This window comes from Python bivittatus, unplaced genomic scaffold, assembly GCF_059951505.1.
Source record: "Python bivittatus isolate LINGU-HERP-01145 unplaced genomic scaffold, Pbiv_v1 ctg000120_np1212, whole genome shotgun sequence".
Lineage (NCBI taxonomy): Eukaryota > Metazoa > Chordata > Lepidosauria > Squamata > Pythonidae > Python > Python bivittatus.
The window spans coordinates 5,372,450-5,399,284 of record NW_028277037.1 but is presented as its reverse complement, the minus strand read 5'-3'; the positions used below and the strand labels follow the sequence as shown (position 1 = coordinate 5,399,284).

The 26,835-nt window shown below is 38.2% G+C and overlaps 1 protein-coding gene across 4 annotated transcripts in view; it reads right to left on the bottom strand.

Annotated features, from left to right (window-relative positions):
* CACNA2D1 (calcium voltage-gated channel auxiliary subunit alpha2delta 1) overlaps positions 1-26,835 on the bottom strand; it is a 408,632-nt gene that overhangs the window by 204,762 nt on the left and 177,035 nt on the right. The window lies entirely within an intron of this gene.

Genomic DNA, 26,835 nt, shown 5'->3' with positions numbered 1-26,835 from the left:
TGACAGTTTAAAAAAAAAAAAGCATTCATGAACCATTGCAAAAATGAGCTAGAACTAAGTAAAAATGGTAGGATTTATCTATCTGGTGTTTTTTGCTCGTTCATTTTGCTTACGGGCAGGACAATCATGGCAATCATGAAAAGAATAACTTTTGACCAGTTTATTGAGATCAGTCCAATTCTTCATAATCTATACGCTACTGAAGCCCTCCGCATAATAAGCAATTCTATCACGAGAAAACCTCAGCTATTGATAAAACACAATTATTATCCTGTTCTGATCACCCCACACAATAAGCATACATTACATAAATAGAAAAGCTACCATAATATAAATAAAGCATGTCAATGAAGCTGGTAGAAATACCAGACAAATCAGATGTAATAAAACAATGAATAATCATTTCAGAACAGACAGAAAAGGGCCAAAGGAAGAGAATGTTTCTGGGCTGTTTGACATATTCTCATACTTCATAAAGTTTAGGGATAGAAATTTTGCTGTTGTTGCTGCTTTCCATTTGAATGGAAATGTATGTGATTCGCGCTTCCTGAATGCAGCGGCATGCAATTTATTCTTGGATGATTCTTGGGTTCTGCATATAAAATATCCCAGTTTCCATCCCTGATTTTTGCTGTGGAAGGATCCTGGATATTAGAACTAAAATTTGTCTCATGTTAAATTTCCCTTCTTCCTCATCATATCTAAAATATTTACTTTACATCCAGCTATCATAGTTTCATGCAATTCTCTACTACCGTCCTCACGATCCCCAGCCACCCAGAACTTTATGGACTATTGTTAACAAAGGAAAGGAAACTTACACCATATGAGGACAAATAATAAATATTACATATTATGTAACTGTAGCTTCCCAGAGTTCCTCCACAGTCATTAAAACAATTCAGATGTAACAGCTTACAGGGCTTCTGCACCAAACGGTTAGTCTTCTTTACATCTTCAGAACTCTCTTCTCTGACTAGAATCCACCTGTCCTCTCTGTGAATCCTGAGAGGGAAAGCTTAGGGGAAATGATGTAACATTAAGGGGATGCAGGTGTGAAAAAAGTCCTTCATGGTAGTGGCCCCAACACTTCCAAACTGCTTTCTGCTGAAGCTTGTTTGGCCCATATTTACTGGCATGCAGAAAGGCCATGAAGGCCGTTTTCTTTCAGCAAGCATTCAAGGCAAGGGTGGCATTGGATTCCCTATTGGACTTAGTCTGGTTTTATTTATTATTAATGGATTGTGTGGATTTTATTGTGGCTTTTGAAAGTTGTTGACTGTACTGTGGCTTTGATGTTATGGTTGTAAACTGCCAAGAGTTGCAGCAGTAGGTTCTATACAAATACTGGAAATATTAAATATATAAATAATATTTGAGAAAGAGAGAAATCACCAAGCAGAATAGCTCACATTACATAAAGAGATTTATTTCTTTCTTTCTTTCTTTCTTTCTTTCTTTCTTTCTTTCTTTCTTTCTTTCTTTCTTTCTTTCTTTCTCCCTCCCTCCCTCCCTCCCTCCCTCCCTTCCTTCCTTCCTTCCTTCCTTCCTTCCTTCCTTGGCTAAAAGTGAATAAAGAACATGTTTTTTTCTACCAAATAAAAATAAGAACTGTTATGTCTGGAAGCATGTTGGAACTTGGATATATTTTTAGCAGGGCATATTCTGCTAAGATTGTTTCAGTGCTCTATCAAAATGCCTCTGTAATGTATGATATTGTGAATTCCGGCATGGAAGAGAATATATATTTCTATCTCTATTCTGGGCTCTGTGTGTGTGTGTGTGTGTGTGTGTGTGTGTGTGTGTTCAAGTCAGTCTTGCCTTCTGGCAGCCTCCTGGACAGGTCCCTGCAGTTTTCTTGGCAAATTTTTTGAAAGTGGTTTGCCTTTGCCTCCTTCCTGGGCTGAGAGAGAGTGATTGGCCCAAGGTCACCCAGCTGGCTTCATGCCTAAGGCAGGACTAGAATTCACAGTCTCCCAGTTTCTAGCCTGATCCCTTTAACTAACTTTCATTCTGGCCCATATGTTCTATTTATTATACCAGAGGACAAGCTCTGCATATACAACATTCCAGATTACAGTATTTGTAATGGTATGTTGGAAAGACTTTGGGAGACTAGGCAAAGAGACCCTGCCAAGGGAATGGTCAGATAAGACTGCAGCTGGATAGTGGGGGGGTCCTTGAGGAACAGAGGTCATTCTTGAAATCCCTCTCTTTGAAAGAGAGTATGAGACTTGCAAGATTGACGACAGCCTCACAGGGTAAACCAGATAGGAATCACAACCAGATGAGCTAATTCTACTTTATTTAAAGCTACATTGACAGAAACCAAGTCTGAAAGTACAGTTCTCCCCCCCTCCTCCCATCGCCTTTACAGGCCAAGAAACTAGGGAGGGTCTCTTCTGAGACTCTTGTTCCACCCACTATGCAGCTGAGGGCTATGCTGTCTCTTATCTGACCCTTCCCTTGGCAGGGTCTCTTCGCCCAGTCTCCCAAGGTCTTTCCCACACACCATTACAGTATTATTCAGTAAAATTAGAAAAAATCCCCATTTTTTAGAAACCAGAGAAGACAAATAACTGGATGCAAAGACCTTTTGTTGTGCTAGTGGTGTAGGATAACGATAACTGTAAAAAATTGCATCCATTCCTCTGGCCACATTGGCATTGCTGAAATACAGACTCAGGAGGGAAAAAAAATCCCTTTTCCCAGGCCAGGACTACTTAAGAACCCTATGTCTGCTTTTCTTGTTACATTGTCAAAGTAAATTCTTAAAAAAAAAACAGCTAGAAATCAAAGTTTAAGCTTTATATACAGCTGATCTAGATACAGGTCCAAGGGCATCATCCATAGCCTAATTCTGCCTCCGCAAAAAAAGAAAATAATTATACTGGAATCAATTTTTTAGATCAAGAAGGGGATTCCTCTTCTAAAGCATGGATTTCACCTTTTTTTGGCAAAAATAGGACTAGCTTCCTATGTCCAGAAACCATCACCACAGGACAGTCACCTTGTTGGACATAGCCCCAAATGTTTGCTTTAAGAACATATGGTTCACTTTAGAAGTACAGAACTGTAGCTAACATCACAAGCCCAACTTAAGGTTCAGTTATGAGTTTGCTGGTTGTTGGAACAACATATAAACAAGATTGTTTCACTTTAACTCCTTGAGAGTTCTCCAGATTGTTTTCTGCTTCTTATTTAGCAGCAAATTCAATAGGTCTCTTCAGCCCAGTTTAGAGGATAACTCATCGTAATGGCCAGTTTCCAGACTAACAAAGATTTGGGAAATGCTTTTATGAACTTGCATCTATAGCTCCTTTGTTATTAGTGGAGAGACCTGCCAGTTTGCTGCTCCACAGAAAATCAGTAAGAAAGAAAACGAGAAATCTCTGCTCTAATGTACTTTAGGATATATTGGTGATAGATGGGAAACAGTTCAGTTGTTGGTATCCTTGTAATTCCATCCCATACATTTCAATAAATCTTGCTAAAGAGAACTTTATGAGAATCGTGCTTGGAAAACAAATTACTGTGATGGTCAGTTCACAGATTCACAACCACTTCTCTGTTTCTCTATTATCGGTGAAAATAACTACTTCCTTGCTGGTTGATAGGGAAGTCATTATAAAGAAACCAAGAAAGCCTCTGCCCAAATATATTAGGGGATAAATGGATTCTAAGTCAAAAATAGTTTAGTTGCTGAAATCTTGGAACCCAATCCCTTTCATCTTAATAAACCTTGCTAATGAGAACTTTGTGAGAATTTTACTTGGAAGAGTTCTTTCAGTTTTAGGCAGACACTGAAGAGCTTTACAGATTTATTTCACTATTCTTGTATGTTCTTAATGTATTGTGCAAAAAAAAAAAAAAAAGACTATGTGGAGGATAGGAATTGAGATAGAGAGCAATAGATGACCGTCATTCAGAACAACTTCCACAAAACAGTGACATCACTATCTAATATGAGTTTGGATGTTATTGGTCCATTTTTACCATTTGATTTATCATTTTTTATTTTCCTGTGTGCACTAAATTGTAAGTGGCTTAGAACCTTGTTTAGATTAAGCAGCATAGAAATAGCAGTAAATAAAAATACATACTTCTCATATATTCCAATAAGTAATCCCTTACTCAAAACAGTCTTTAGAAATTGCAAATGTAATTTCTACATGCCATCATTTTTTAATATGCACACATACATTTAATAAGCAGAATCTTATGTTTCTTCAGCAATCTATAATTCAGTGAACCAGCACTTCTTAATGTGGAAACAATTATCCTTTGAAAATGCTATCGTTGCCTTTAAGTCAGTTCTGGTCCTCAAATGCAGACTGAGAAGAAAGTGGAAGGAAACTGGGGTGGGATTTGTCTGAATTTTTCCAGCAGAGTTGCTATCTCTTGATGAGTACAAAAATCAACCATGAAATGTAAAGAACAAAGTGAGAAGATGCATGTAAGTTGTAATATTTACTGGGTGCACCTTCTGAACTTTCCTGTTCACTTTGGAGAGAGATATGAACGTTGAGCAGAAAAAAGAAAAGAAAAATAGCCATATCATCTGTCAGCCTGAAAACTGGCTAGCCACTGCAAGGTTGGCCTCTGTGTCCCAAGAGTGTGTCACTAATCTATGAAAAGGTTTTGATGTACTGCCATCTAAAGAGAGAGAAAAAACAGGGAGAAACTTTATCTGATCTATAAAGTGCAGCTCCCAAGGAGGTTTATTCATCTTCAAACCTTCACAATATTTTGGTCATGTCTTTATCTCTCCTTGACCAGCGTGCCAATCTGACAGCCCGTGTGATGTTGAAGGCATCCCATTTTTATGCAAGGACAGTCCTTTTGTGCTTTTTACAATTGTTTCCTTTTAATGCATTGAAATATGTCCATTTGAACACCCCATACCAGTCTGGGCTACATTTACATTATGTGAAAAGAGAGTCTCATTACATCTTGGTCAAAAATCAGGAGGAGTCTGGTAGCACCTAATCCTAACATATTTTATTAAAAATCATAAGCTTTTGTGAGCTGAAGGTCGCTTCATCAGATGAAGATGTGGGTCACAAAAGCCTATGTCTTTTAATAAGATGTGTTAGTCTGAAAAGGTGTTTCCAGTCTCCTCCTGATTTTTGGCTACAATAGACTAACATGGATTTCCTCCTACAATTTCTACATCTGTGACAGTAAAGATAGACACCAACCTATTAGAAAGATGTCTTCTAAAGAACCTGTTATATACGCAAGACATGGGGACATCAAAGAATACTTGAAACAGTCAGCAATGTTATAGTAATACTTCAGTGCATAATTCCTTCTTATTTAACAGCCAGTGTTGGCATTCTCCCTTTCCTTGACAAGTTCTGTTCTCAGCCATCCTGCTTCACACTGATGTGTGTCTGCAGTGGACCTCACTTCTGAAGATGCTGGAAAGAGATGTAAGAACAGTGTCATGGAAGGCAATTCTCCTAGCGGTCAGAAATGCTCCATTTTCTCATGGATGAGTGAGCACCTCAAGATTTGCCTGACCTAGAAAGCAATTACAATGTTTGTCTCACCAGGTTAAGGGCAGAGTGCACCCATTTTTTCTTGCGGCTTGCTGACTTAAATGCTTTGACCCCACTTTCCTTTTCGTGGCGCCAAGTAAGCAACAAAGACCTATTGTTTTGTCCTGATTAATTCTTCCCGACAAGCATTAGCGCAAGGCTCAATTAAAGTGAAATAGAATCCTAAATCCTGGAGCATTAAAATGTCCTATAAAGAAATATATTTCTTCCAGTAGAATGGGATCATTAGAAACCCATTATACATACATGAAGCAAAAACCATACAGTACAATACCAGCACTGCAGGCTCCACCACGGAATTTGGAATCCTTTTTCCTAGTGAATTAGATTATCGTCATAAAATGCGTTAAATCTACACAGCATGTGGCGAGGCAAATTAGATCTAAAAGCGGCTCTACTAAGAACATTTTTGCTTAAATAATCATGTGGCCTTAGCTGAAAGCGCTAAGGTAAGACAGCTCACTCTGCCTAGTTATTTTCAATTCTTTTTATTTTTTACGTTTATATCTGACAATGTAAACGTGAAAGGAATTTTACAACACAGTTCTTTTATTTTTTACATTTCCGGGAAAGCCCTAAAAGTGTGCCTTCACTCCCTTCCTTCTTACCTTCCCCACCAATTTTCAACTTTATATCCCATTATATAAAGAATATTTTGCATCAACTCTCATCGAACATACTTAAAAACCCAGGAATGCTTTTATGCAGTGTTGGCCAAACTTGGCCACTTTAAGATGAGTGGACTTCAACTCCCAGAATTCCCCAGCCAGCATGGCTGGCTGGGGAATTCTGGGAGTTGAAGTCCACTCATCTTAAAGTGGCCAAGTTTGGACAACACTGCTTTTATGTATACACGAGGCAACCCCATATTTTTGTGGCCTCCAGAGTTCCTGCAAATCAGCCCAGTGAAATTTGGCAGCAAAACCACTGATTTGGGGCCACATGATTTCTCATAAAGGGCAGAACACACATTTCAAGGGTCTACGACTCTGTTCACTTCAAATGGCTGAAAGGTTTAGCTCTGTCCACCACATGGTATCACTACATTACTATACCCATTCAGTACAACCCACAGAGACTGAATACAAGAAAACTGTGCCCCAAAAATCACAAAAAAAGGTTGACCTTCCTTGTTCTACCTAGGAGAATCCATAAGTAATGGAAGATAGCTGTGCCAGCTAATTATAATCTATACAGAAACAATATTTTTCTCCACAGGTATAAAGGGGTAACAATAGAAAGGCACACACGTCTACATTCCGGGAATAACCCACCCAAAATGTTTGGAACCAAAAATGAATACATTGCAAGTTAGTCAATTTTCTTCAAAATTCCCCTTTGTTTCACTGCAATTTGCTTTAAAGACATTTCAGGCTGATTACAAGTGATTATGTGAAGATAAGATCACTGAGAAAAAAAATAATCAATTTAGTGTTCCCGTCATCCAGAAAGTCAAAAGCAACTTTCCACCAATCTTTGAAAGTTGTCTTTAAGGTAAAGATTCTTATCCAAAATGTAAAGAAATAGGGTTGTGATTTATCCCTATAGGTTGAACAGAAAGGTCTTGCATATGTAATGGCGGTAATGTTTTCCTAGCTAAATAATTAATAGCAATATATGAGAAGCTGTTCTGTATTTGTAGAAGAAATTTCTTGTAGAAATTTAGAAAGGGCTGCCCTACAAACACATACAATTACACATTTGACATTAGCTGTCTCTTCTCCTTAATATATTTGGTTGAATATAATATTTATGTGCAATTTATGAGTGAAATCTCATTCTCATGTGCCTACACAAACTTAGGCTATCTCCCAAAAAGGCTGACACAGACTTCTTGCAATATTTTATGCAATGCAAGGCATTAATGTTTCATGGAATTTTTATCATATTTCCACAGACAATTTTCTCCCACAATACTAGAGGCAGAAAAGTATCTTAATGTGAAGAATGAAACAGAAATATATATGCCTGTTCAATTTTGAATAAGATACTGCTTAGCACATGAAGCACGGTAAAATATCTACAATATTTTTAATGAAGTAATGTGCTACTTGCTTGTAGCTTTGCACTCTTTATGTGAATATTAATGAGTAATTCACAATGCAATCCTATGTGTACCTACTCAGAATTTACCACCAGGTAAATCTGTATTGCATTGTAGACTAAAAGGACACACACATATACACTTTAAGATGAGTAACTGTTACGGATTCATCTGAATCCTCCTAGCCAGAGACTGAAGCAGTAGACCAGATCAGACCAGCCACAAGCCTGTGGAGCCAGCAGGTAGACATCTGTGTCAGCTTCAGGAGGCAATGAGTCTGAGAAGGTAAGACCTGATTCAGACAATGAGGAGCCAGATTCATGCAAGATGGCTCTCCCAAGAACACACAGCAGTTACAAAGGGTTGAACAAAGCTGATGAGTACTTCTTCTTGAGCGGAAGGGGTTTAGCAGCACCCCCTTCAATGACTACACATTCCGTCCTCATCACCCTAACTTGTCTAACTTCTTCAGCCATATCCATATAGTCTTCTTTTCAACAAATGTAAAATTGGTTTGCCATTCCGTCTTTTCACGTTTGGTTTTTGATTTTCTTCTTCTAGGTGGGTTGTCTTCTCCACTGCCTGTAGAGCACATCTGCCCTCAATCCTTACTTGTAGCTTCCTCCTGCACTTCCAGCAAGAGTGACCCTACCCAGAGCGTTGATCTCAGGATCACTGAAGCTATTAAGCCCTCCCGCTGCATCACGGGACTAATCTCTTGAGAGGGAGGTTCCTACAAAATTGATATAATCTGCATGAATCTAAACCAGACTAATTACCCAGAAGATTGAAAACTCAGTCTTAAAATTGATCATCAATTTTGATTAGCATTCCAGTGACACAGTATACTCTACCCCTCCTCTTGCCAGGAATGGCAGAAATTGAGGGCTTACAGTACTATGACCATCCAATCATCAAAATGTTTCAGAGAGGTCTGTGAGATGAGAGACTACTACAGCTACGGCATTTTTCAAGGGAGAGCAGAAAAGAGTAAGTAATAGTCTCGCAAATGTGTACTGACAGGCAGCAATAGCATCTTCAGTTTACAGGGTCATCTCTGCTTCTTGCTTTGAAGAAAGGGCATTCAAGGCATCTTCTTGATGTGGCAGGAGGCATCACAATGGGGAAACTTCAGACCATTTCTTTCATACTGGAAATGTCTCCATGTTGTTCCCTCTTTTGGTTTGACGTGGTTGCATTTTTGCACACACAGTCCCTTGATTTTTAAAAAAGTGAATGCATATTATCATGATACTAGAACAGAAAAACTTAGGATACAACTAGCTCAATTTCCAGGCCTTACATAATAAAGCAGGATTAGCCCTGTATTTAAAGATGAATGATGACCCTAAATTCAAACCTCTAGTTGCTACTGTCTCAATTCCTGCTGTCTGTCAGGCTCGCTAATGAGAGCTTGGTAGAATTTCCCAGAGATTCACCATGGCTTGACTAAGTTATAGGTTTATGTTCAACTTAAGACTCTCAGACCCACATGTTGTAGCCAGGGAAGAATCTTTACTATATGCTAAGAAGAAGCTACTAAAACAGTTTTATTATCAACCAGTGAGAGAAAGAAATTACAATCCCCTTTTAATACCTTCTGTAGTGTAATTCTAGCACTTCTTTCTCCCATCCCTCCAATGGTTCAAAAGACTTTTTACCCTGTGCTTCTCAACTTTGAACCTAGGCAACGGCTGACTGTTGACAGCGGTGACAGCATTGTCTTGATCAACCCCAGCTCTCAACTTAACTCATACACTGACAAACTGAAAACTCTGCATGAATCTAAACCAGGCTAATTACATAGAAGATTGAAAACTTGGTCTTAAATCATCATTTTTAATTAGCATTCCAGTGATACAATATACTCTATCTCTCCTCTTGTCAGGAATGGCAGAAATTGAGAACTTGCAGTACTATGACAATCTGATCATCAAAATGTTTCAGAGAGGTATGTAAGATGAGAGAATACTACAGCTACAGCATTTTTAAAGGAAGAGCAGAAAAGAGTAAGTAATAGTCTTGCAAATCTGTACTGACAAGCAGCAATAGCATCTTGCAAGAAACAGCTTATCCAGCTGGGGGAAGATATTACTCCTTTTAACATAAAATTCATTTCTTATATTCAATACTCTTTAAAAAAACTGTTACCAATCTATGCTACTATAATTCAATCAGCTGAAAAAAAAGGAGACCATTTTAGCTGGTATGTCATGTCACTATAAGTATTGCTGAACATTTAGTAGCAAATAAGGCAAGGATAAAGTTTTTAATAAAGTTACTTGTTTTAACCACTGTTGCTCTCCTAGATTTGAACCAGACACTCCTTATTCATGCTATTGGCCATTACATGCCAGCTAATCATTCACCAGATCAACTGATTTACATTAAAAAAAAAATACAAATTCCTTTCCCTAATTCAATTTGCTGAAGGTCACCTAAGACAGGATTAAAGGTAACAATGGAAATTCTACTGAGATAGATGTTTGGGTGAAGTTTGAAGTATTCTGACTTTCTACACCTATGCTGTTTATTAGGGACATTTTATGATAGCTGCCAAGGTTAGTTCCTCTGACAAGCTCTGTATTATTGATACCGCTCACGTTGGGTTTTTTGCTGTTTTGGGGACCACAGGATGAAAAAAATGCAAAGACAAGCAACAGTAGCAATGTGAGAAGATACTTCTACAGAACATTTCCCCCTTCTAGGTCACGATCTTACTTTCTCTTTCAAAATTCTGACTGATCACAGCATTCTCACATCACTCAACTCCTTATTGCTCTGAGAACAGGGCAACCAGTTGCAAATGCACAAGGATTTACATCTTCAAAAGGATTTAGGGGACATAAAGTAGCCTTTAAAACCTTTCACTCCATGACATCAAAGCAGTTTATTAGCAACCACAGTGCTAATAGAGGAAGTTAAAAAAGCCTAGGTAGTGGTCATGACCTCATGATCGAAACCCCACCTGTTTCGTGCATGTGTCGATATTACACACACATACGAAGGGGCAAGGCTTTGATTGTGGTTCCAAGCCACATCTTGCCTTTTTAGACCCCTCTGCAGGTGTTCCTGATTAATAATATGGATCACATAGTGTCATAAACTGTCAATTGCCCCACTGAAATATCAGACACACATGTTTGTTTGTGGCTTTGAGTTATTGTTGATTCCTGGCAACTACCTGGACTAGTCCTTGAAGTTTTCTTGGCAAGATTTCAGAAGTGGTTTGCCATTGCCTCCTTCCTAGGGCAGAGAGAGTGACTGGCCCAAGGTCACCCAGCTGGCTTCATGCCTAAGGCAGGATTAGAACTCAGGGTCTCCCAGTTTCTAGCCTGGTGCTTAACCACTACAGCAAAGTGACTCTATTACATGATTGTACAGTACCATAATTCTGATGCTGTTTACAAGACCATACAGAACAACTCTATCTTCATTTAAAAGTCCATCTGAATTTCAAGCATTTCATAGACCTTGATACTAAAAAAACAGTAGAGATTTTTTTTTTTTTAATTACACCACAAATATAGCAGTTTCCTGGCTATACTGATAATTATGGAATATTTTTTCTCGGCTGCCATATATTTATTTATTTATCAAATTGATATGGCTGTCCATCTCACAAAAAGTGACACCAGGCAGTGTACACCAAGCCAATCAAACAATATATAAAATAAACATTGCCTAAAAAATTATATAATAATTACTAAAAAACATTAAAAGCTATAAAAGGAGAACTAAAACAGAAAAAGAAAATAATAGACAGAGGGATGTTGATAATACTGGAGCTACCTCACTAATTCACCCATTCCCTGGCATGAATTAGATATATATTTATCTTGTACTGTATTGTAATTGTTTCAACTGTTACGATTGTTCACTGTCCAGAGTCACTTATTTGAGATGGGTGGCTATAGAAATTAAGATAAATGAATAAATAAATAAATATCCCTTCCATCTGTATATTATTTATTTATTTATTTTTATAATATTTTTATTGAAATGTTAAGGATACATATTTAAAAGTTAGAAATAGAAAAGAAAATTTGAAATACGAAATATAAAGAAAAGGAAAAGAAAAGGTGAAGTAAAGTAAAAGAAAAAAGGTATGAAAAATAGATAACTTCCAATCTATCTCTGGTCTTAATAAGGCTATCATAAGTGCTAGTTTTTAATACATTAAATAAGAATAATTCTTTGTCTAATATATCCCATTACATTTATAATCTAATCTTCAAATCCCCATGTAAGCTTCACCCCACCTGCATTTTGCAAATAGTCCATCAATGGTTTCCATTCTTTAAGGTAGTAATTGTTTGAGTTTTCTTTTAATAAGCAAGTCAGTTTGTCATTTTCTGCCATGTCCATCAGTTTTAACAACCATTCTTGTATTGTTGGTGGTGTCTGGGTTTTCCAAAATTGTGCATAAAGAAGTCTTGCTGCGGTAATCATGTATTGAGTAATTCTAATAAGATGCTTTCCGATTTGAAAGTCCATTATCCCCAACAGGAATAATTCTGGTTTAAATGGAATCTGTATTTGTAGTATGCTCTGCATCAACATTTGTAATTGAATCCAACATTTCTTTGCAATTTTGCATGTCCACCACATATGGTAGAATGACCCCTCTTGTTGATTACATTTCCAACAAATGTTGGAAATGTATGTTATTTATTTATTACTTGCATGCTGCCTCTTCTTGAGAATCTAGGCAGCCTACAATAAATACAACAAAAATACAATACAATAAAAACATTCACAAAATATAAAATTCGTACAGAGTTAAAAACCATCAAACGTTACAATAAAACTATTAATACAGTATAAACTGCAGAAACAAAACCCCAAAACAAAACCCTGGGCTGATCTTGCTGTTCAAATACCCTTGTGAGAAGGACTGAGAATTTCACAGAAGGACATCCAGGCAGGGAAACATCTGCCTTCCAGATGTTCCAGCGGGAGGAGGCTGCTACTGAGACTGTCATTTCCCAGGTCTTAAGCCCCTCTTACAGGGTCAGCACCTATAACTTCCTCTCCCTGCAAGATCACACAGGGCTACTCAAAGATGCCAACTCCAAAGCAAACCCACACTTTTTCAATCGCCTACTGCCACTTCCTTCACAGTAAACAATTCTGTAGAAATATTAACTAGGAAAGAAATTATTAGCACCTCCAGAAGCAGACTAGATATCAATCAAATTACTTTGCCTTGTAATATATCAAAGCTACGTTCAGCTGATGGTTTAAGACTTCAAAGATGTAGCTTGCAAAAACAAAAACACAGGGATGGCATTCACCTTTGATTCCAACTTGCAAATGGAAAATTCCACAGCTGGCAAATTACAGCCCACTTTGCAACTCGGCTTGATTTATTAGATAAAAGTAAACAATACCTTGCGCCTCATTTCTGTATCTAGATTTTTATGCTATCTCCCAACACTAATAAAAAAAATCAGGTTTACCAATTAGCTCTCCTTTCTGAATATCTGCAGATGTGTAATTATGTATACTAGGAATAAATTGTTTTAGTATAAAAGGATTCTTCTCTACAAAAGAGATTAATTACTAGACAGAACAATAGCACATTTCAGCTTTCCATCACAGATGCATAAAGTGTGGCTATTTAATAGGGATTAAACTTCATTAAGTTTGTGCAAATTTAATTGCTGAAAGTATATTTGGATAGCAGTTCGAGATTTCCATGCATATAACATGGCATACTAACTTCATTCTGAGTTCCACTCCATCTGATTTACTTTCAAACAAATATAATTAAGGATTTGGACGGCAGCTTTAAATGATATCTTACTGAATAAATATAGCCATGCCTCATATTGATATTCAATGGAATTGGACTTTCAGAACGGAAGAAAACAAAGCCTTTAATTATGCATTTCTGATTAGATCCCAAATGTCTTTCAGTTCAGCACCTTACTTCTCATATTCCTGGCTTTAAATAAGATTATAAAAGCAGTGTCACGAAGAAAATCAATTTTACAGATAGTTTGAGGGACTGTGCTTCTTCTATACAACTTCTCAGACTTGTCCTCAACTCATACTAGCAGTTCACTGGCTTCCTCAAATCCTGGTACATTTAAAAGAAGGTTTCTATTAAATCCAAAGGTGGATTTATGGATGCGTCTGGAGCGTAGGTGGATTGCACTGATCATCTTGGGGGAAAAAATGATGCTAGAGATTAGCATTATCTTTGCAATATGCCAGCTTACTGCTCATTTTTTAAAAAAATTAAAATAATAATTACAGTCCAGCAGGGGAGCAAACCTGGCTGGCATCATAGAAGATACCTCAGGCATACTGTGCCTATGAGTACCACATTGCCTAGCTCTGATTTAATCCAAATCTAAACATTAGAGCATCAGCATCATTGTTCAACAAGCCACCACAGTAAGACAAAACACATGATAGCTAAGTCCTACTACTAGAAATCAGGAGTTTTATTTTTCCAGCCAATATCATTCACCTTTTTCCCCTTAAACCCTCTTCTGTCCATCTCTGGCATTATCTCCTTTCAACAACCAAAGTGTGATTTGTCCAACACCTGGAGAAATTTCTGAAGAGCAATTAGTCCTAAAAGAAGGGAGATTAATGTTAGCTGGAGTTTAGAGCTGTGACAACAGCCTGGGTATATTAATGCTGTTTTCCAGCAAAAGGTGTTTAATTAGGAAGTCTCACATGTTGTTGCATATAAAAAAAAAGAGAAAATTCTCAGCTTCTAACACAAGGAACATCCCCAAGCACTGAATCATCTTCTTACATACAAAGCAAAGCCTTTTTAATTGCTGCTTCATTTGGGGTGTGTAACCAAATTTGGAATCCCCAGTTGTCAATAGGAGATTCCATTTTGCCTGGCCATACACTTACAACATTTGGGGAACCCAAGACTGAACAGACAATTGAACATTATTGTCATAAAAGGGGAATGGTTTTCATTGAACAGCAGCCCTTTTGGGTACTATATACCCCTGGCTGATGGGAAGCATTTCTACTTTTCCATTTCAGACAATAAAATCACACTGTGTACTGAAAATGAACAGCTGTAAGCAGAGACAACCTAGGGTAGATAAGCACCATGAGTACGGTGCATGTTGGAGATATGCAGACAAATCGTTTTGTAAGAAACGCTGAATAAAATTGTCTGATTATAGTGTGAAACACCTAACAAGCGTTAGAGCATGCAAAAACTTTATATTAGGGCTGATTGTCATAGTTGGCACCCACATTCCAGAACAGATCAAGGTAGTTTGGAACAGGCTTCCATTTCCCCAAGAAAGGTAGGATGGATCTCTAGACTATCCCTTTCTGAGGTCCTCCAGAAAGCTCTAGTTGCAATTGATTCCGCTGAAGCTCAAGTATGCCTGGAATGAAGGCATCACACCAAAAAGAGAAGGAAAGGATGGGAGGGGCAAACACCCTAATGGAGAATGAGTGCTGAATTCAGTGATTGATAACTTTATTTCAGCAATCAGACCTCTGTTACTCCCTCTAATCTTGAGGGAAATGGGACAAGGGACATCCTAGGATATTGAGCTTCACTTTTACTGTTCATTCCAGCTTACCATTCTGCCAGTTCCTCATCCTTACCAGTTGTATAATGTCTGTGTCTGAATGGTCTCTGTCCATCCCACCAGACCCAGCAGGATGGCTATGCTCCATGTCCTATTCCCCCACCCCACCCTCTAAAGCACTGTCATCTAGCAGAACCTAGAAAGCATTCCTTCCCTGCCACTGTCCTTGCCCTACAGAATAGCAACTCCCTTATGATCTAGAGGGCCCCAACCCTGTTAATCTTCCAGAAAGCCTTGAAGACCTGGCTTTTCCCACAAGACTGGAACCAAGTTGTTAGCTGAGCCCAGCATGTATGGAACTATGAGCGCGTGATAGTTTCTAGGGGCCTCAGTTACATTGCATTACTGGGATTTTTTCCAATGTATTACTAGGTTTTATATTTTCATTATGAGCTACCTAGGTGAATTGGGTGGCTGTATAAATTTTATAAGTAACAATTTTGCGAGTTGCCTTGGCTAGCTTGTTAGCTTAATAACTGTTAATGACATCCTGCATTCAGGAAAGGCATCAATACGCTTCTTCGCTATCTCTTCTCTTTACGCAATTATTAGCAGTCGCATTTTTAATCAAGCCAAGAATTGATTTTGTCTTTAACCCAATAATCCCCTCTTTAACCAACCAAATGACTGAATTTCCAGATAAATTCAAGGAATGAAGGAATTATAAAATTCCTTCCATATGAATGACCAAAAAAAACCAAAAATGCAGTAAATACCATGAGATGTATTAACATTAAATTTTCGATACTTAAAGTGGGATGATGGAAGCATGGATGATTCCTAGCTCACAGGAAGACAAATATGCCTTTTATTACAGAAAGCCGTCCTCTTCTTTTTCCTTCTTAAAATCTCATATGGCAGGCACCTTCCCAACAGCTACTCGAGCTGTCAAAATTATAATGGCCGTATAGTAGTGAATAACATCTTGACTTCGCACTGTCAATCTGAGCCTCAGATGGGAAGGTTGACAAGTGACACCTAACGCACTTTTTTTTTCATTTTTTTTTTTTTTTTAATTTCAAGAAGAGGTGTTTGCCATTTAATTGAGGCAGAGGATGACAGTTCAGAAAAGAAGAAGGTACCTGTCTGGCAGAATCTGACACAGTAGCGATGACAGTAAATGTGATAAAATAGTCTATGCAAGGTACGTTTAAATGCAGCATTAAACCTTAAGGGTTACCTTCATTGGGAAATGAAGGCTTCAAAATGATCATCTTCTATTTTAAATGCTGACATGCAAATGCTGCACTTTTTAAAGCCAGTTGTCAATACCTGCCAACAAATCCTTAAGTTTTCCAAGTTTGGTTGGCGTTACCCACTTTTTCGCACAGAATAAGATGCTTTACATGCTCGGATATCACAATGCCCAAAACAAAAGCACCATATGATCCCATTATTTCATTTGGATTCCCCCCCCCCCATTGTGACTTAATGTGTATATCTGCAAAAAAAAGGAAGTTGGGTCAAAAAAGTCAAGATGGTGGCCACAACTACACATTCTAAGCCCTAACCCATTTTTATAGCACAACGTACATTAAAAAAACATGTAAAAAAGCTGCCACCTTCACTTTTTTGCCCACCCCTGTGAATGCCCCTGCCACTGGAGCATATCAGTTGCTTCGAAGGACAACCAGATGCAAATACCAAACGATACTGAAATGCACCATTTCAGAAATTATTTTCAGAAATGTTTCAAGTTCAGCTAAAAGGCAAGTAGAACAAATCACAAGCCTGGGGTGGCGGTGGGGGACGAACCTACAGACCAATTGTGAAACTGGATTAAGGAAATCTATTCCCAGGAAGGCTACAGTTAGACCAAGAAAAAAGAGGAAGGAAATATTGCTCAAAAAAATTGAAGGAGAGGTCGGGTTGCAAGCTTGCTCCCAATTTGTAAATCGAGATTTGTAAACAGCTGATACACTTGCACTGTTCCTTCCTGAGATATAAAATCAGTGTCCTGAAAGACCAAGATAATCCTAACCTTCTTTTCATCTTCAGACATGTTCCCATATAGTTTCTTAATTACATTGCTTGTAGCAGCACACCCTCAGACACATTCTTTGGCAGGCAATCTTCTTTTCTGCATATATCATATATGTCCAGTTGCCCTTCCCTGGATTTATCTTCTTAACCTGTAGATTGCTTCCCATCATTCATTCAGTCTAACTGAATGCAACAGTTTTAATAGAAAAGTCAGATGACAAATGAAGCTACTAGTCAGGAGACCCATAAACAAAACCTACAGGCTTTTGGGCTTGGTTTTCCAATTCACTTTCAGCAACATGTTGGAAACCAAGAAAATGTTTTAACTCTTCAAATTCCCCCAAGTTATCCTCCTGAACATCACTAGCATGGAGATGCGATGTTGAGCATGCCCTTTCATGAAATCTCAAGGGAGAGATCTTGAGATGTCAAGCAGTTTTTATACTACAGCTATTCCCAGACTGGTCCCCTACAGGTTGGAAACCACTTTTTTGAATTGTTGGAATTATAATATGGCCTACGTGGACAGAACCAACTGGAGTTGAGCGGGCAATCATTTGAATAAATAAATAATAAAGCAATTCTGGTTATACAAACATGCATTGTCAATACATAAGCACAATTTGATATTAGCATCATTTGAAAAATGTTACACTGTTAGTAACATTCTAATTCAAGCTTCCAGGCATCTTAGAACACAATACAAGGGGTTGGCACAGGAGCGAAGCTTTGGTCCATGAAAAACACGTTGCCCTTTCTGTAATCCTTAATTTGCTTTTTCTATTTGTTTCCTAAATGTGGAAAGACTAAATTTGGTGTTCACAACTCCTTGAACTTGCTAGATGCAAGCTAAGTATCACGGCATGAAAATCAATACACCGGTATATTACAATTGGTGCATTAAGGACTAAAAAGGAGTAAAAAATTATCTCACATACAGAATAGGCAATTTGGTCTCTCTGTTCTTCTCCCCAATTGTTCACTGTCTACAGCACTCTGATAGAGCTCTGACAGCAATATGAGGTAATACAGACTGTCACAATACACAATTATATAAATGCACAGCTCGGGTGAAAGCATGGGCTCCAATTTCTTCTTTTATTTATTCAATTTACCTCCTAGCCCATGTGGCATAAAAGTGAAGGTGCTGAGTTAGGATTGGGAAGATATACATTCAAATCCATCTTTGGCCATAAAAACTTACTAGGTGAGTTCGGGCTAATCATTCTCGCTCAACCCAACCTCATGGAATTACTGTTCAGGGAGATTAAAATAAGGAAGATCCCTATGTAACTTGCTCTAAGTTCCTGGAGGAAAGTCAGGATAGAAATATAACCAAAAATGCGTCTTTCAGTTCAAAAAGTATACAAAGGAGCTAATAATTGTACAGAATGCATTAAAGGAAAACTAATTTTAATGATAAAATTAACAATCAATGATGTTAATTAAAGCATCTGTTTAATCGACATCAGATTTTTTAACTTTATTTTTAGGGCTTATTGGCTCATATGATTTGGTCATGTTCCTTCATGGTCCATTTTTGATCTCAAGTTATTACATTAACATAATCTGGGGGGGGGATTTACAGTTGTTAAAAATGTAAATGGGTTGCTGAACTATACTCCAAAAATGTGAAGTCTGACATTTTATGCAGAACTTTGGCTCTATTGAGCCTGGGAATCAGCTAAGAGTTATTCTACATGCGTGAAAAGTAAATCAACACCCCAGATATCAAAGAACAGATTCAAAAGATGTGTTCCTTGTTGGTTCTTAAAATGTTTTTTTTTTTTTAAATCTAAATGAACCAGTGGAATAATATGTTTATATATGGTGTAGATTTCATTAAATAATAAAGATTGAAATACTTATATATCCATATCATATAGATTTTTTTCTTTTTTGGTTTTAGTTCGTTTTTTTCTATCATCCATCCATCCATCCATCCATCTGTCTGTCTGTCTCTGTCTATCTATCTACCCACCTACCTACCTACCTATTCTCTCTGATTGCATCATCACTGTTGTACTGTTTTTATTTTTGTTTGGTAAAATCACTATAAAAACAGATTTCCTAAACCTGGAGAGATTCAGGAAGGCTTTCCTGCATGCCAAATTAGTCTCTCCCTAATTAGGGAAGGATGGATGAATCATCAGAAGAGACTGTTCTACAGCTCAAATATATAGCTTGATGCACATGTGGGGTCCGTGGCCATTATGTGGATCGGAAATCCTGAGCCACATGCCTTAGGTTGTCCCCACAACCTCATTGTGGACCCTGAAATTCCCCATGACAAGAAGCACAGTGTAATGTAATGGCACACCAAAGATCACCCCAGCTAGCTCAAAATGAGACAGATGGATGGCACACTAGCAGTGTCCCTACACTACCCCAGCCACTCCAACAGAGCAGCACATTCTCCAACTTAGAAGAGTGTCAGATGGAGCGTCTTGTCAATGAGAAGGAATTCATATTGACCAGAGCTACCTTAAGCCCCCATTTTCCAAACCCTGCTTGCTGAACCATCAAGTAACCCAGCCAATAGCTGTGTGAGAGATGAATTCTTCCTTCTTAGCTCAGCCCACTGTCCATTGATACAAGCCAGATCAGCTTTTTAATTCAGGATTAAGTCAGGGAAAATAGTTGTTTTATCATCAATTGACCTGGAATTGAAAAGAAGTAACTTTACATAGGAGGACTATCTCACATTCCCTTTCTCCGCGTGACCACAAGTGATCTGCCCTCCTTTCCCTGCAATGGTCAGGTTGCAGCCTCTTCCAGTATCTCCCCCAGCCTGATATTCCTTCCATGACTGCTCCCAGACCGCTCCCCATACCCTATTCATTTTCATCTCCTTGATGCAACTCTTAATATTAGTAATCCCAGTTCCTCTCCACCATTTAAAAAAAAAAAAAAATGAAAGAAAGCATCTTGGTACCTTGGATATTTGTACCTAAACAGACAGAGTGCTTTGCATCTACCCCACTCAAGACATTCTTAGAAGTTCTGCCCAAACACTGGTGAGTTCCCCACTCCAAGACAGCTTTTTTCCTAAGCTTAGAATTCTAACCTCAGAATGGCTTTGACCAGTGAAGCAAAGTCAGAGATCTAGCCTGGCAAAGAGGCTCTTCTCTCTGGGACATCCTGAGTTTCTTGGGTGCTATAAGCCACAGGGAAACTCCCCCAGCTTCATCTCACAGGGTTCTTAAGGAAGAATTTCAGTGAGGAGAAGAGAGGAGGGGTATTGTGCATACATGGGAACACACTGCAGAAATCCCGTCTCCTGTAGAGGAGAAGCAGCAATTTGCACTCTATGAGCAAGGATAGCCTTGTCCCTGGTGGTGATATTGCTTTCTTCCACAGCTGGTCAGAGTCTGAGAAATTCTGTATTTTATTCCTGGAAGGATCTGAATCAATGCTGCTGAATATGTTTAGGCTGCTTTAGCCAAAGGGCCCTCTTGATTTTTTACTGTATGTATGGTTAGAGTCTTAACAGTCAGGTGTTGCGATTACATATATGCTCTGCTCTTGGGTAGAACTGTAGTCAATATTAGCTCAGCCCTTGATGGATGAGCCATCTATCATTTCCCCACCATCGTAGCATTTTCTGCTTATGTGCTCTTCCATTCACCACCCAGGTTAAGCTTGTGTACAAGACGAAAGCTATTTGGTATGAAAACCACAGCGTCTTTCCAATTCTATCCTAAAGCACATACAGAATTGCTCTCTTAGCAATTGATCTTTGAAAATAATATATTTCCCTTGCCAGTTTAATAACTGGAACAAAATAAACACCCCCTGACTCCTTCATCTTTTCATTTCAAATGACATCTTAGTGAAAAAGTCTCTGATGCAAATTAAATGGGAGGTGATCACTGTTCCAAGATTGTCTGCTTTTCATTTTGAGTGGAAAGTGTCAAAGACCTTCACGGGCACCACCACTCCCATTTAGCAGAGATGCTAGTAGATTATTTATTGCATAAAGTTCTTTTCAGACTGGGATTAAGATATTCTAAAACTCCCAAGAGGACAATTCATCATAACACAGTACAGACTGTATGAATAATAGAGGTTCACAATAGGTCCTGCTGACCCAAGAGAGAAAGCGTTGGGTGAATCGAGGTTATCCACTTGATGTGAAGATATCAGATGTGAACCACAACTGTCAATCAAGTATTAGAGGGGAAAGCATCATGAATATGTAACAGGGAATAAGCAGATTGGCTTTGGTGCCTATATTCCCAAGAACTAAGAGCGCACCTTGTTGTATGTGCTGATTCTGTCATAGCTGTAGTTCCTGCTTCTATACAGGGAAAGCAAAACCGTGTAATCACAACTGTACAGCTTCCAGTCTTCGCTAATGAGACCTGGAACATTTCTCTCTATTGCCTATCTATATGCCTGCTTTTTGCTCATACCACTTCCTAAATGACAACCATTTTCATTTAAGGTATAAGTCGGGAAGTATATTGATTTTACACTCAACCCCTTAAAATGAAATCGTTACTGTAATTTTCAGCTTAAAATAGTGATCTCATTTTCCAAATGGCCTTCTTTTTGGAAGAAAAGTACCCCACCCATGTGGTGAATGAGATAATCAGAGCAAATAAAAATGTTCCACGGACGTATTGTTTCTAATGAATTATTTTCAAATGAAATAATTGTGATCTAATGAAGATGAGAGAACCCTGCACCAGAAATAGATTTCTATCGCATCTTAACATAATATTTAATAGGACCAGGGTGAATTGGTTTAAATCAAATTAATTTAATTTGCAGCATTACTCTACGCATATTTTCTGAGAAGTGCATCCTTATGCATATAATGGTGTTTTCTTCCATGGTAAGTGTGTATAGGGCTCAACACAGCCACAATTTCATCATTTCCATTTTTGATTGCTGTCATGTTTATGATTTCATAGTCCAACAGCACTGAAACAAGTATGCTTTTTAGTGATTGTTAAAATATACAAAATAAACTGGCTAGGTGCTAGAAACAGAACAATGTTTGAAATCTTTGGTTCTGCAGCCCACATGCTTTTGCACTATAGAATTTACGGCGGAGACCAGTTTTAAAATAAAGACATCACCGTTGGGGGTTTTCTTTAGACAAACAGAAGTGGTTTCTGAGCCCAAGATCATTTTTTCCACCCACTCCCTCCCAAGGCAAAAGCCACTCTGCCCTTCGTTGCATAGTAATTTTGAAATTCAAAGCCTATTTCCCAACAAGTTTGTTACATAACAATAAATCAAAGAATAAAAGGCAAAAATGGAGGGTTGGGGGCAGAGGAAGTACTGTGCATAAACCTATATACAGCTATTTCTATTCCAGTCTAACTGCTTAGAACTCTACAACAGCTGACTGTTACTGGATAACATGCCAACCTGTAAATTTCCATTGTATACATTTGGATTCAAGATTCATAATATGTTCCAACAATAAATAAAACACAGCTATCTACTATTTTTCGAATTCTTGATCTGTATATGGAACTTCACATGCTGAAAAGAGGGATGCAGTTATATGAGCATTTTAGTGCCTCCCCTTTTGTAAAACACAAAGCCTGACAATATTTCTCCTGCCCTCCATCTTATACCCAAGACAGTCAAGATGAGGGCATTTTAAGTTTCTTTCTCATGGTTTCTTGTTTCTCCAAGGTCCTCTCTGTGCTCCTCTACAAGAAAAGGAGTTGAAATGATTTGAAATGACTCATCATCTCCTGCAATCCTAAAATTTAAACAATTTTGCTGCTAATATAAACTTTCAGGACAGTCATGGTATTATATACAAATAAGTGGGGTCTACAAAAAAAAAAAAAATGTTGCAGGACATCCTTCTGGTCCACAATGAAATTCTATTCATGTCTTCAGGCTACTATGCCTTTGCCTTAAAGTTCAAATTATGAAAAAAGTGTATTTCACTGCAATTTGGGGTCTTTGCTTTGTTGAATTCATGGGAGGGGGGGAGGGAGGGATTTGGCATTCGCTGTTTCAATCTACGTCTACTTTATACTTGACTTTATGGTCAAATCCCATGACTCAAACTGCATTTCTGCTGTAGTGACTTGCAGTGTCTGCTTAAGATCACCAGCCATCACTGATGTGATACAAAACCTGTCTGCAGTACTGTTATTTTGGCACAATGATAGTTGAATAACTCTAGAAGATGCTCTAAGTCTCATCAACTTGCCTACCATGAAATTAATACTACAATAGAAAACTGTGGGTTTTTATTTTAGAGCTTAGGCACTGCCCTCTCTTTGCACTGATATTCTTGGAAATATGAGTTTTCTTTATCATTACTAGCTTTGGGAGTGTCATATCTCATAAAGGTATTTATCTGATTAACTGAAAACTCACATCCCCTGTCCTATGACAACCATTTGATAAGACTCTACAACACCTCTCAAAAATCCAGAAATTCCACTGATCCCAAAAGGCTGAGGATCCCTATTGTAAATTTCCCAAAGTTCAGAAAAAAATGGTGATTGCCCCAAAGTAAGTAGTACTGTAAACATTATGGCCATGAAGGCCGACATGATGTATTCGTAGTTTACAAACATTATGGTTTCTTTAGTAAATGATGGTTTAGGGAAGCTGGCAGAGTTCACTTGATGTAATAGGCCTAACCAAAAATTACGGTGAAGGCAAAAGGAGAATGGGACGGCAGAGGATGAGATGGTTAGATAGCATCATTGAAGCAATGAACATGAAACTGAGCAAACTCAGGGAGGCAGTGAAGGACAGGAAGGCCTGGCGCGATGTGGTTCATGGGGTCAAGAGAGTCAGACACGACTTAACGACTGAACAACAACAACCTATTTTGTGGTTGATACTTTTTAATTTTCAGTAGTAGAGAACATGCGTTGCTCAGCTTTAAATTGTTGGGTTCTTGGTGTTCCCTGAGCTTGGTTATTTCCATGCACACATTTGGTTACCAAGAGCATCCAACAAACTTAATTCTCCCATTACAGATGATATTACCTAGCCTGGTAACCATTTTTTTTTTTTTTAATCTGCACTCAGTCGTTACCGACTCTGCAGTGACTGCTTGGACAAGTCCTTGCAGTTTTCAAGGCAAGGTGTTTTGGAAGTGGTTTGCCAGAGCCTCCTTCCTAGAGCAGAGCCCAGCTGGCGAGCGCAGGAGGCGGGGTTTCCGTTGCTTTGCTCCCTTTTCGGGCGTGCGCGGTTTCGCGCTTACCAGCAACTGCTCCTGACTCCTTTTGCAAGGCGCCACCAGCATTTTTCCTCCCACCGGAGTGAGAGTGCCCATTTATCTACTCACATGAGTTTTCGAACTGTTGGGTTGACAGGAACTGGGGAGGAAACAGGAGCTCACCCTGTTAATGCGAAGGCTGGACTCGAACCGCTGAAGCGTCGACCATTTCTGGCCGGCAACTTTCAGCGTCATTAAGCCGCTGCGCCACCACATCCCCCCTGGTAACCATACACTTGTAGAAAAACCACCAAACTCAGAGAACACCAAACACCCAACCTTTTAATTTTCTTCTGATGTCTTTCTGAATCTAGATGACATTCTAAGATGCTAGGATAATTAGAGCTGTTTGTGTTTACTTCTTTTATTTTTCTTCTCATCTTACTTTTTTATCTCACATGCAGTATAACGACTTCCCTTGGGAATAACATTATACACACACACACACACACACACATTTCTGCAGGAAAAGTTCATCTTGATATTCTAATATGTATTCAGTATTGAGTAGAAGAATGCAACCCTACAAAGTCAGACATGGACATTGACTAGCGGGGGAGTGAGAGTCATTATTTAGGCACCTCTTCTCTCTATCATTCAGGAACACAACAAAATGTTCACCCAGATTAATAGGTCCTTCTTATTCATTAAACATATTGCTTCAATATGCAAAAGAGAGAAATAGAAAAAGGGGAAAACACAAAGAAAAAAATGTAACAGGAAACAAAAGCATGTTATGTTACATATAGGAAATCGTTCAGCCTAATTTTCAGACACATCATTAAACCTCAATGACATGAAATAATATTGATCAGTCTCTCCATTCTATCAATAGAGAGCTGTTTCAATGAAAGCATGTATTGATGATCCAAGACCGTAAATCTGGGGACAGTGTCTTTCCAATACTGAAGAATAATCTATTCTTCGGCCCCATGGCCCCCATAAATATTACTTACATAGTGATAGGTTCCAGGTTTGGGGTATATAATTCAAAAGTACATTCACATTTTTAAACCATATTGATCCTTGTAACACTGTATTAACAAACTTACTGAAATTAAACCAAAACAGAGCAATTGTGGGGTAAGCTCATAACATATGAATAGATGTCCTCTCATTCTTTTAATATTTCCACCTGAATAAGATAGATAGCCAATCCTTTAAAAATATTTTGGGGGGTTGTACAGTAAATATGGGAGAGTGGACTGAACTTTTGATGAATTAGTCCCAACTTTAAAACCATACAAAACATACTTAGTATTATTTAAGACTCTTAAACATTGATGTGTTAATATGGAATATTTCATATTATCTTCCTTCTAGATCTGTAATATCTATACCCCTTAACTGTATATACAAATACTGTAGACTTAGAATTATCCAAAACATATTCCAATACTGATAGTAATTTGGGAGTTTTTGATGCAGCTAATGCACCTGGACCAAATTGTGAGTTCAAGTGATGTTTTAATTGAACATACTGTCATTTCACAACTTCAGGAAATCCAAATTCTTCTTGGAGTAACTCTAATGGTTTAAAAACTGAATCCTCCTTTGATACCTTCAGTATTATTAAATTGACCACAGCTTTTGGATATGGTGCAGTATCCTTCTACAGAGATACACATCACAATATATGCATATTTTGATATGCATATAGTATAAAATATATTGAAATGTACATCAGCAGGTGGAGCTATTGCTTTACATGCAAGTACAAAAATATGCTAAGGGACTCAAAATGACTGAAAAACATAAATGGACTTAGCCCAAGATACATTATGAATGGAAGTCAAGAATTCTTCAAATGTAACTTGAAGTTTTAAAAAACTTGTTTTTATCCAATTGTGTTAGTACACAGCAGCCTTTAGCTGACCTCAGCTGAACTTAGAAAAGCATCTAGGTTGATTCCTGGATGGGAGACCATAGGAAGTTTCAGAGATGTAAATGGAAAAACGTATCAGAAGATGACAATGGGACACCACTTACATACTATTGCTGAGAAATCTACAAGGACCTGTCCACGTTGTCTGCAGGAGTCAAGCTCGACTTAAAAGATTTTATTTTCTTATATGAGGAACTTCCACATATTATACACCCTACTGCCTGAGGTCCATCTGCTTGTCTTGTCTGGGGAACACCTGTGGTGACAACCACATGTATGAATGGAAATTCCAGTCCCTTAAAACGCTTTTGGAGACCCTTTTCTGGGCCAAACGTGACAGGATGTGAAATGCAGGCTTGCATTTACCATGAAAGTTTTAAATAAAACATAAATGTACGTATCTAAACTAGGGAAGCTTAGAAATAATCAAACTCCTTTGCTAAAACTAGCATGTCAGTGGAATAAAGAAAACTACTGTCACTTTAAAGCAAAGAGTTACCCAGGGGAACAAGGTTTCAGTCTCACCTTCAAGTTTGTTGTGATCATAATAACTATGGTAC